The sequence below is a fragment of the Canis lupus genome, chromosome 4 (assembly GCF_003254725.2).
Source record: "Canis lupus dingo isolate Sandy chromosome 4, ASM325472v2, whole genome shotgun sequence".
Taxonomy (NCBI): Eukaryota; Metazoa; Chordata; class Mammalia; order Carnivora; family Canidae; genus Canis; species Canis lupus.
Genome location: NC_064246.1, coordinates 37548121 through 37557783, shown reverse-complemented (window position 1 = coordinate 37557783; position 9663 = coordinate 37548121). Strand labels below are relative to the sequence as shown.

General features: G+C 45.9%; 1 long non-coding RNA gene across 1 annotated transcript in view; it reads right to left on the bottom strand.

Annotated features, from left to right (window-relative positions):
- Window positions 1–237: 237 nt before the first annotated feature.
- The window catches only part of LOC125754963 (uncharacterized), a 54422-nt gene continuing 44996 nt past the window's right edge, over window positions 238–9663 (bottom strand). Inside the window, exon 2 of the long non-coding RNA XR_007410206.1 lies at window positions 238–1846. This is a non-coding gene — a long non-coding RNA (uncharacterized LOC125754963). The remainder of the gene's footprint in view (window positions 1847–9663) is intronic.

Sequence of the window (9663 nt, the reverse complement as noted above, 5' to 3'; positions counted from 1 at the left end):
GGTAGGGAGATGGAGAATAGAGATAAACAGACACGAAGAAGTATTTGTGGGTGATAAGTATGTTCACTACATTGATTGTAGGATCGGGTTTCATGAGAAAATGCACATGCCAAAATTTAGCAAACCATACACTTCAAACATGTGTAGCTTATTGTATGGCAATATGTACCTCAAAAAAGCTGTAAAAAAAAAAAAAGATAATGCTTATATAAAGGATCACTGCTACATCCAGTACAATTCACTTCAGGTCTTTTTTATTTTTATTTTTATTTTTATTTTTAAATAATTTTACACTTACAGAAGAATTGCAAAGATGACACAGAGTTTCCAAATTATCATTCACCCAGCCCCACTGATGTTAACAACTTACGTAAGAATGTACACAATTTCACCACTTCCTCTTCTTCTCTAGGGCAGCCTACTGTAGTCCAAAAGACCAGTCCTCTCCAGTAAGAAGGTCTAGGCCCTGGCCTCAGCTCCAGCTTTATGCCTGCTGCAGTCAACACTCCACATTTCGGACAGCTTACCATGTTCAATTCCAGCCCCATCTCTCATTACCTCCAGATCCTACAGCTAACTGCATCCTACATGTCTCCCCAGCTATCACACAGATGCCTCAAAAGCAGCACAACTAAAAATGAATGCATAATTGTTCCCGCACCCCAAAAAATCCTCTTCCTCCTGCGGTCTTGAACTTAGCAAATGGCCTTGTACCTATCATGCATCAGACATCTCAGAGTCTTCTCTGACTCCTCTCTCTGTTAGGGTCCACAAACAGTAAGAGACCATTCAAGTTCTGCTAACTCTTCCTCCACATCATTCAACTCCACCCCTTAGGCCCCATCTCCACAGTCCACATCTTTATTCAGGCCCTGATGTCAACTCTCCTACAGTTGTCAGAACAGGCCTTAAACACTCCTGTACTTCCAGTCTCTCCCCCTGACCCTACTGCCTAGGATGATCTTTCTAAAATGCCCAGTACCCTAAGTTACTTCCTCCTTCCTAAAAACCGCACTGGTTCCCAAATGCCCACAGGGTGATATTGTGGCTTCAGGTATGATATTCAAGGTCCTTTCGAAACAGCCTTCAACATCTTCTCTTAAATATTAGCCAGCCAGTTCACTCCTTGAAGGAGCTATCAAGTTAAATGGAAGTCCATCCCAAGCCCACAAGGCATCCTCATGCTTTTGTCCTTGTTGTTCCCTCAGCCTAGAAAGGTGTTTTGGTTTGTTTTTTGTTTTTTGTTTTTTGTTTTTTTTTTTTTCCCATCTTCCCCACTAGGAAACTCCTACCCAAGGTGCAGCTTGATTTTTACCCTCAGAATGAGCCTTTTCCGAAATAATAGGAAGAACTCCAAGTCCCCTTTTGTATACCACCAGAGCCAATAATACATACTCTAGAGGCAGTTTTCTGTGTCTTCATCCACAGTATGTGAAAGGCCACCAAGCCAAGACTGATTTTTACTGATCTCAATCCCTCACACCACCATAGGATTGGGGACCTTACAGACATTGATGGCTACAAAAATGGATAAAGACATAAGCAGACATATCATTCACAGAAGGGTGGAGACAAAAGAAGACTCACAGAAAGATGAACAGAAAATGGATGCCTGGAAAATGGACAGAAGAAGACATAATAAGCACTTTGAGGGCAGAGGCTATTTCTTATTCAACTCATTTCCATACTGTCTAGAATGGAGCCAATATTCAGCCTATGTGGCTGAAGGAGTGAATGAAGCACTAGGTTATTGTGGTAAAGTTTTGGACTAAGAGTTAGAAGACCTGATCTCTAACTCTATCTGTATCATGTTATCTGTATGAACACGAGTGACTTCACTCAACACCTTCAATTTACTCTTCTGTAAAACGGGTAGACTGGCTTAAATGATTTCTAAGGTCTTTTCAAAACACTGTGTTCCCTGATTTGAAGCTCCCCAAATCCAAGAGAAGGCTATGGGATAGGAAGTGGAGTTACAGTAAAGCAAACGCATGTTTATTTACAACTTGTCCTAATGCAGAGCCAATTCCAGATCCCTGCCAACAATGGGGGAGAAAAGTTAACACACTCCAGATTAGATTGTGTTCAAACTGTCTGGCTGAAAGCCTTGTGGTGGAAATGAAAGGCAGGCTGATGGTAGAGCCTGAGGGGTAATTCAGAGGGAAACATGAACCCTCCCCAAGTTGAAAGGAAGGAGGGAAGGGCCAGGCTACACAATGCCTCCCAAGGCCCTTGGCTGATGGCCAAATGCCCTCTATCCAGAAGGATGGTTGTTTGTTCACAGAGCACGTGGCCTGTCCTCCCAGAGTCACACCTGGACTCCCAACATGCTCTGGAGTCATATTTGTGCTCAGAGCGCATCTATCATTAGTTAGAGACTGCTGTGTGCCAGGCACTGTCTATCACCTCATCGCTTCTCCCAACAACCCGGGGAGGCAAGAGCGATGATCCTCACTTCATGGAGGAGGAAAACGTGGCCAGTAAGTGGCAGACTGAAAACTTGAACCCAAGGACTTTGGCTGCCTGTCTGTGGACAGCTGCCCTGGAATTGGTCAGGTAGCAATGCAGAGACTTCAGATTTCGTGCCACATCAAACTATAGTGACACGTGCTGGAGCCTGCCTGATCCCTCTGCAATACGCTCCCACACTGCTCAGGCCTCCAGTGTTGACCCATCACTCCCATTTCATAGATGGGAACACTGAGACTCAGACTAACAGGTGAGTGAGCCAGCCACGGTCACACGGCTTGTAAATGGTGACTCTGGCATTCCCTCTTCACTAGTGTATCAATCTATTCCCATGTGGCAGCTGGAATGGACATCTGTGATTTTGCCTAAACATGCATTCTACCTACCCCTAGGAACAGCATCTGAATTTTCTTTGGAAATTCACACCCACACCCCACCAGCTACCAACTCAATCCATGTTATTTGGGCCAAACTATATACCCTGTACTTTCCCAACCCCATGCAGGGTGGGCAGATGATCCCCTTCGTTCCAATGAATGCATGTGACCAAAGATGTCCAGTGAGACTAAGTCCCAGGACATTAGAGCACATCATTGAGAAAGAGGCACCCTCTTTCTACTAGGATTTCTGAGCTGGTAAAAGGGAAGTCAGAAGCAGCCAGGGGCCACCTGAGACATCACAAAGGGACAGCCTGCCAGAGAGTGAAGCCAACACAGAGAAAAGCAGGAACAAGAGATGGGGAGACACAATTTTCTAAGGACCTGTTTTGAGACCTGAATATATTCCAGGTACATGAGCCAAATAACTGTCTTTCTACTTAAACCAGTTAGAGTCAAGTGTCTCTCACATGCACCAAAGAGGCCCTGAGTCAGTCAATAAAACCCCTTCATCACACTGAACTATCATCACTAGTGTCCTTGGCTGTTGACTAGTTAGACCCAGGTCACTTGAGGGCAGAGACTGGGTCAAGGCCACCACTGTGTCTCAGTGGCTGATTCCAAGCATGCCTGATGAATATTTGTTGAATAAATAAAAACCCAGCTTGGCTCAATGCTCCTTCATGAAGCTGGAGGCATATTGGGCCCAAGAAGACTGACTTCTTTGGCCGGGCCCATTCTTCTCTCTCCTCCACCCATCATTTAAGGCCTAATTCAAAGGCTGTTTCTTCTGAAACTGGCCCACAGCCCTATCCTACTCCAAAAGTGCTCTTGCACACACCAGAGCATCCATAGAATGTTTCTACTTTGTGCAGTAATGAGCACCCATGACTGACCTCTCTACCCAACCAAGAAGTCCTGAATACAGGGTCTAAAATGGTATCATTGCTAAGTGAAGTAAGTCAGTCAGAGAAGGACAAACATTATATGTTCTCATTCGTTTGGGGAATATAAATAATAGTGAAAGGGAATATAAGGGAAGGGAGACAAAATGTGTGGGAAATATCAGAAAGGGAGACAGAACGTAAAGACTGCTAACTCTGGGAAACGAACTAGGGGTGGTAGAAGGGGAGGAGGGCAGGGGGTGGGAGTGAATGGGTGACGGGCACTGGGGGTTATTCTGTATGTTACTAAATTGAACACCAATAAAAAATAAATTAAATAAATAAATAAATAAATAAATAAAATGGTATCATTTATATATCGAGCTAGCAGTTGTCACTTTCCAGAGCTCAGAAAATAATTCCTGAATTCAAGGGCTCATCTCATTCAATAAACATACACCAACCCCTAGTATACACCAGGCACTGAGAATACAGAGGTGAACACAGTATGATGGTTAAAAACAATGACAATAACAAGAGCTAACATTTACTGAGTCATTTATTACCTTGTGCCAGGTGCTGATCTAAGCACTCTGCATGTATTAACTCCTTTAACCCTCAAAGCACACTAGTGAGTTAGCTACTACTATTATCCCCCATTTTACAAGTGAGGAAAGTAAGGCTCAGGTGTCAAAGAGTTTGCCCAAGGTCACAGACAAGGTAAGTGGCAGAGCCAGGATTTGAACCCAGGTAATCTGGTTCCAAAGCCTTACTTGCAGCTGGTCCACTATGCTGTGGGATCATGAATACTTACTGGCTGATCTGTCATAAGCCCAGCCTTCTCCTTCCTAACGTCTATATACCCCACTCCTGGAAAGAGGTAAAAGTAGAACTGACCATACCAACATTGCTGACACAAAGACCTGGATGCTGAATTTCTAATAGCACCATTCTTTGGCCAAATGCATCCGACTGTAACCTCTCTAAGTCTCAGTTTCTTCAGGATTAATAATACCTCATGGGCAGTTCTGAGGGTGAAAAGAGTAAATATGTGAATATCACTTAGCACAATCAGCAAGAGCAGATTGCTACCGCTGGTACCTTTTATTATTCATGCAGAATAAAGCAACTCATCAATGTACAGGACTTGGCACAAGATGTGCCATCAAATACTAGCAGTATAGTTCCAGTTTCTTTTCCTTCCTTCACCACACTCTATGACCTTGAAAGAGCACCCACACTTCTCTGGAACGATTCAACCAGTGCTGTTTACCACGCCCCTAGAAAGCCCTGCTTCCAGCCAGCCTCCAAAATGGATTAAGGATTTGGAATTCCCTTTCTTTCTCCACCCACAGGATCAAAGGGTACAGGCAAGGGCTGAGGAGCGGGGGAGGAATGCAAGATGGAACAGGCCGAGTTTTGAACTGGCAGAAGAACAACTGTGGTTCATCCTAGGCTCTCCTGAGCTGCAGGGCCCAGGCCCCCATGTTCTGCTCTGCTTGTGCCCTTGAGAAATAAACACAGCTGCCAAAAAACAGGACGCTTCAGCTATGGTTAATCCTCAGCCACAAGACAAGCAGGAACTCAGAGGTGCCCTGTGATGCGAAGTGCTTTCCAAAAACGTCAGCAAACACACAGAGCAAGGAGGGAGGGGAGAGCACAACGCAAACACACAATTAGGCTTCAGAGCACGAATAAAGGCTGCGCGCGCACACACACCAGCGCCAGCCTTCTGGACGCCCACCTCCCTCTGGGCGGTCTTGCCTCCTCTGCCCCCTAGTGGCCAGACAGGGACACGCCCGCGGGTTTGAACCAGTGCTGGAAAGAGGTAAAACCCGGCTCCAAGGGGGAGGATCACAGGGCTTGGAGCCTGTCAGAGAAACCAGGTCCCCAACTCTCCATCCCTCACCACTGGCCTCGCTCAGCCTCTCCTTCGCCTCTCGCTAGCACCTCTGCGACAACCTCCTCACTGGTTTTAATAAAAACGAACAGCCAAGGGAATGCTGACTGCAGGCACTGTGCTGAGAGCTCTTCCGTTACCTCATTAATTCTTATACCACTCCTTGAAGTGGGCGGTATCCCAGCTACAGATGAGAAACACACAGAGGCTCACACGGGTGAGGAAATGTACCAAATGCCCCATGGGTACCTACAAGTGGAAAAGAGGAGTGACCACTGATGGGTGGCGTTTTTCGAGGACAAGGGTAGTAAAATGTTCTAAAATTACCGTGCAGCTCTGTGAATATACAAAAACCCACCGAATTGTATTGCATGTGTATCAGTTTCCTATTGCTGCTGTAACAAATGACAACTCCGTGGCTTCAAACAACACCAACTTATTCTTTTATGGCCTGGAGGCCAAAAGTCTAAAACCAAGGTCTTGGCAGGACTGTGTCCTACGGAGGAATCTGGAAGCCTACGGAGGAATCTGTTTCCTCGTCTTTTCCAGCTTGCTGAGGCTGCCTGGACTCCATGGCATTGGCCTCTTCCTGTATCTTCTGTGTGTGTCACTTAAATCTCAAGTTCTAATGTCACACTTCCCTTTTATCTTTCTCACCCATTTGCCCCCCTCCTTATAAGGACCCTCGTTATTACACTTGACCTACCAGGATAATCCAGGTTAATCTTTCCATCTCCAGATCCCCAATTTATTCATATACCCAAATTTGTTTTTGCTAGGTAAGGTAACATATGCACAACTTCCGTGGATTAGGACATAGACATCTTTGGAGGCCATCATTCAACCAATCACAGTATGTACATCATAAAACGGTTGTTTAGAAAAGCAGGGGAGTGCCTTCTGAATTAAGATGTGAATGGTGAGAAAGACGTGGTGGGGGAAGAACAGATCTGGGAAAGTTCAAAGGGAAGCCACTGCAGTATTTTCAACACGGGAGAGACACGATCTGACTTACTCTCCTGCAAAATCACTATCGCACTGAATTGTCACCATCTCCACACCAGGCTGTGGGTTCCGAGGGGGCACAGACTGGCTGATCTTCACACCTGTACCTTCAGCACCTGGCCCAGGCCTGCCACAGGGTAGGTGCTGAGTGGCTGGCTGAATGAGCCTCCTTGCCCCTCATAGCTTATTTCCCTTTGGTTCACCAGGCCAAACCTTTCACCTAGATTCTGCCCATCAGCATGACAGCTTTGCCACAAAGTACCACATGAAATCCAGTGTTGATGGTGCACGGTCTTCTAAGAATCCCAAGCCTTTATATCTGTGTGATTGGTATGAGACATCAAGATCGACTGAACCTAAACAGTTGGAATTTTGGACTCATACGTGGGGCTTCAAACTAACGCACTGACCGGGTGACCCAGGGCAAGTTCCCCAACCTCCCTGAACCTCAGCTTTCATCTTTAAAATGGGTCCAAGGTATAGTAGTCTGATCTTCCCCTCTTATACAATGCCCAGCACTCACAGGAAGCTCACACGTTTGGTCAATCCCACAAAGATTCCTTTCTACAAACAGGATAAGAGGGCAGAAACTCGACTATGCACTTCAGCCACCATTATGGACACAGACCATCAAATATGTTCAATAAACAAGCATAGGCCTGATCATCTTCAACCTGAACTCCATGGTGCCATCTCATTTCAGGAGAGAAACTTTTCCCCAAATTAACTTTAATCCTCACTCTGGGTACAGTTGATGACCACGTACAAATGGGCCTGTGCCCAGTCCAGATCTCCTTTGGGCCTCAAGGACATGCTGAGATGTTTTGACAGATTCCTTGCCCTACCTGAGCCATTGCCTGACCTGTATCCTAGCAGCCTTACCAAGAAGGTAAAAGAAAACAAGCTGAGCTTAGTAACTTGCTCTTGGCAAATCCAAGGTGGTCCCGGTGACCACTGTTCCTTTTAGATACAACACTTCTTAAGAGTGATTTAATTTCCAGAAGAGGGACTTGGTGATGCTCCGGCTGGGTAAATTGTACCCAGTGACTTTGTTGATAGGCCACTGCTGGCTGGACGGGCATATTTTTATACTCTGCCTGCTTCTTCTAAGGGCTGAAAGACTGAGGCGATGGATGCCTTGAGTTCAACAGCTCACGGCCCCATTTGAGCAAACATTCAAACATGTAAACTGCTAGTAAATTTGTAAATCATTAAATAGTTTTAAATTTGGTGTCCCTAAATGCTAACAATGGGTCTTAGCTCTATAAATGGGCACTAAAAAATAAGCGTTAATTATTTCTTTGTCCAATTCCCGCTCCCTTTCTTCTTAAAGCCTCCACTGTCTTCTTTATAACCTTATAACCGTCCCTTTTGCACACAATGTGGTTAGCTCAGGCACAGGGAAAGCCTCATAAGGTTGGAAGACTTCTATTGTACACAGATATAATATGAACACCTACATAATAACAGCTGCTGTTTACTGACCATCCACAATGTGCCAGGCATTTTACAAATGTCAACTCAGTTCTCATAAGCTATAGTATTATTATGTACATTTTAAGGATAAGCAAAACTGTGGAGGTGAGGTAAGATGGCCAAATTCTTCCAGAACAAGGATTTGAAGCCAGGTCTATCCAAGTCTGCCCTACTCAGCAGGCCGCACTACTAACCAGTATGAACCAACATCACCAAGCCCAACACCTCCCTCCTTTCTCTCCAACCCCACCTCACATTCCACCTGACCACCTCCTCCACATCCCAGAACACGGATGCCACCTCTGCTCTGTTCCAAGCTGCAGCACCCCTTCTCACATGCCCCTCCCCCACAGCCACACCCTCTGTATTCAAGACTTGCATGGAGCCCACTTCCTCTCCATCCAATCCTCTCCCAGCCTGCTCTGCTAATAGGAGCTTTACCCTCCTCCTCCTCTTACTTCCCCCACTGGTGTGCACAGCTCTGACTTACGCTCCGCTTGTCCACTTGCACACACAGCCATCACAGACCCAAACAGACTGCAACAGAAAGCAGGTGGGAGTAGTTCTCCTCTGAACCTCCCATCACATCCAAGGGTGGCAGATAGGTCTCCTCTCCTCACAGCACCTACTACTGGAATGACGAATGTGGCTCACTCAGCTCCAGCATTTAGAGCCACGAAAGCTGACAGACTGCTGACATGTCTCTGCGGCCAGCCTCTGTGGATTCTCATTAGAAGCTGCTCCTCCCCGAGGAGAAGGGATGTGCTAAGCATCTCCCGCACACCAGGTGCTGTGTTAGACCCTTTACAAATATGTTATGTCCTTTGGTTCTCCAAACCACCTAAGGAGAAGAGGATTTATCATCTGCACTTTATGGATGATGCAAGTGGGCTCAGGTCAATCACTGCTGGAGTCAAGATTCAAATCCCGTTCTGCTCACCTATGAAGCCAGCCCTCTTTTCACTGTACCGCACTGTCAGAGGGAGCAAAGGAGGCAATACTTACCTACCCGCATATAGGTGCTGCTGAGTGTGCAAGGCACTTCTAGGTGTACGATCTCTACTCCCCTTCTGAAGGATAGGACTCACCTTTTAACTCTGTTCATGGGCTTTTCTTCCCCTTCCAAAGAAGGAAGACATTTTCTGGTCCCTTTTGTGATTAAAACCCTTAGGGAATAAAATACATCTTGGAAACAGGAAAGGGAGTAAGGGGTTTATCTACCTCACTGCTGGTCATTTTAAACTAAAAGGCCACTGATATATCACACACCCCTTGCAGCTCATAACACACCCATACACAGATACACACACAGTCTTCACTCCAGAGCTCACAGAAATGAACTCTTCCTGATTCCCTTTTTTGGATCTAATTACATCTGGTCAATACTCCCTGCACTAGCCTCCCAATCCACTCCTAGGACACCTGCTCCCCGTCCCCATAGATCAGGGTAGGGAAATAATCCTCAAGGCACACACATATACCTCACAGGATCTTAACATCTGGCAGGTTTCATCCTTCCCTATTATCTAATGCCATGGAGGAACCAGAATCG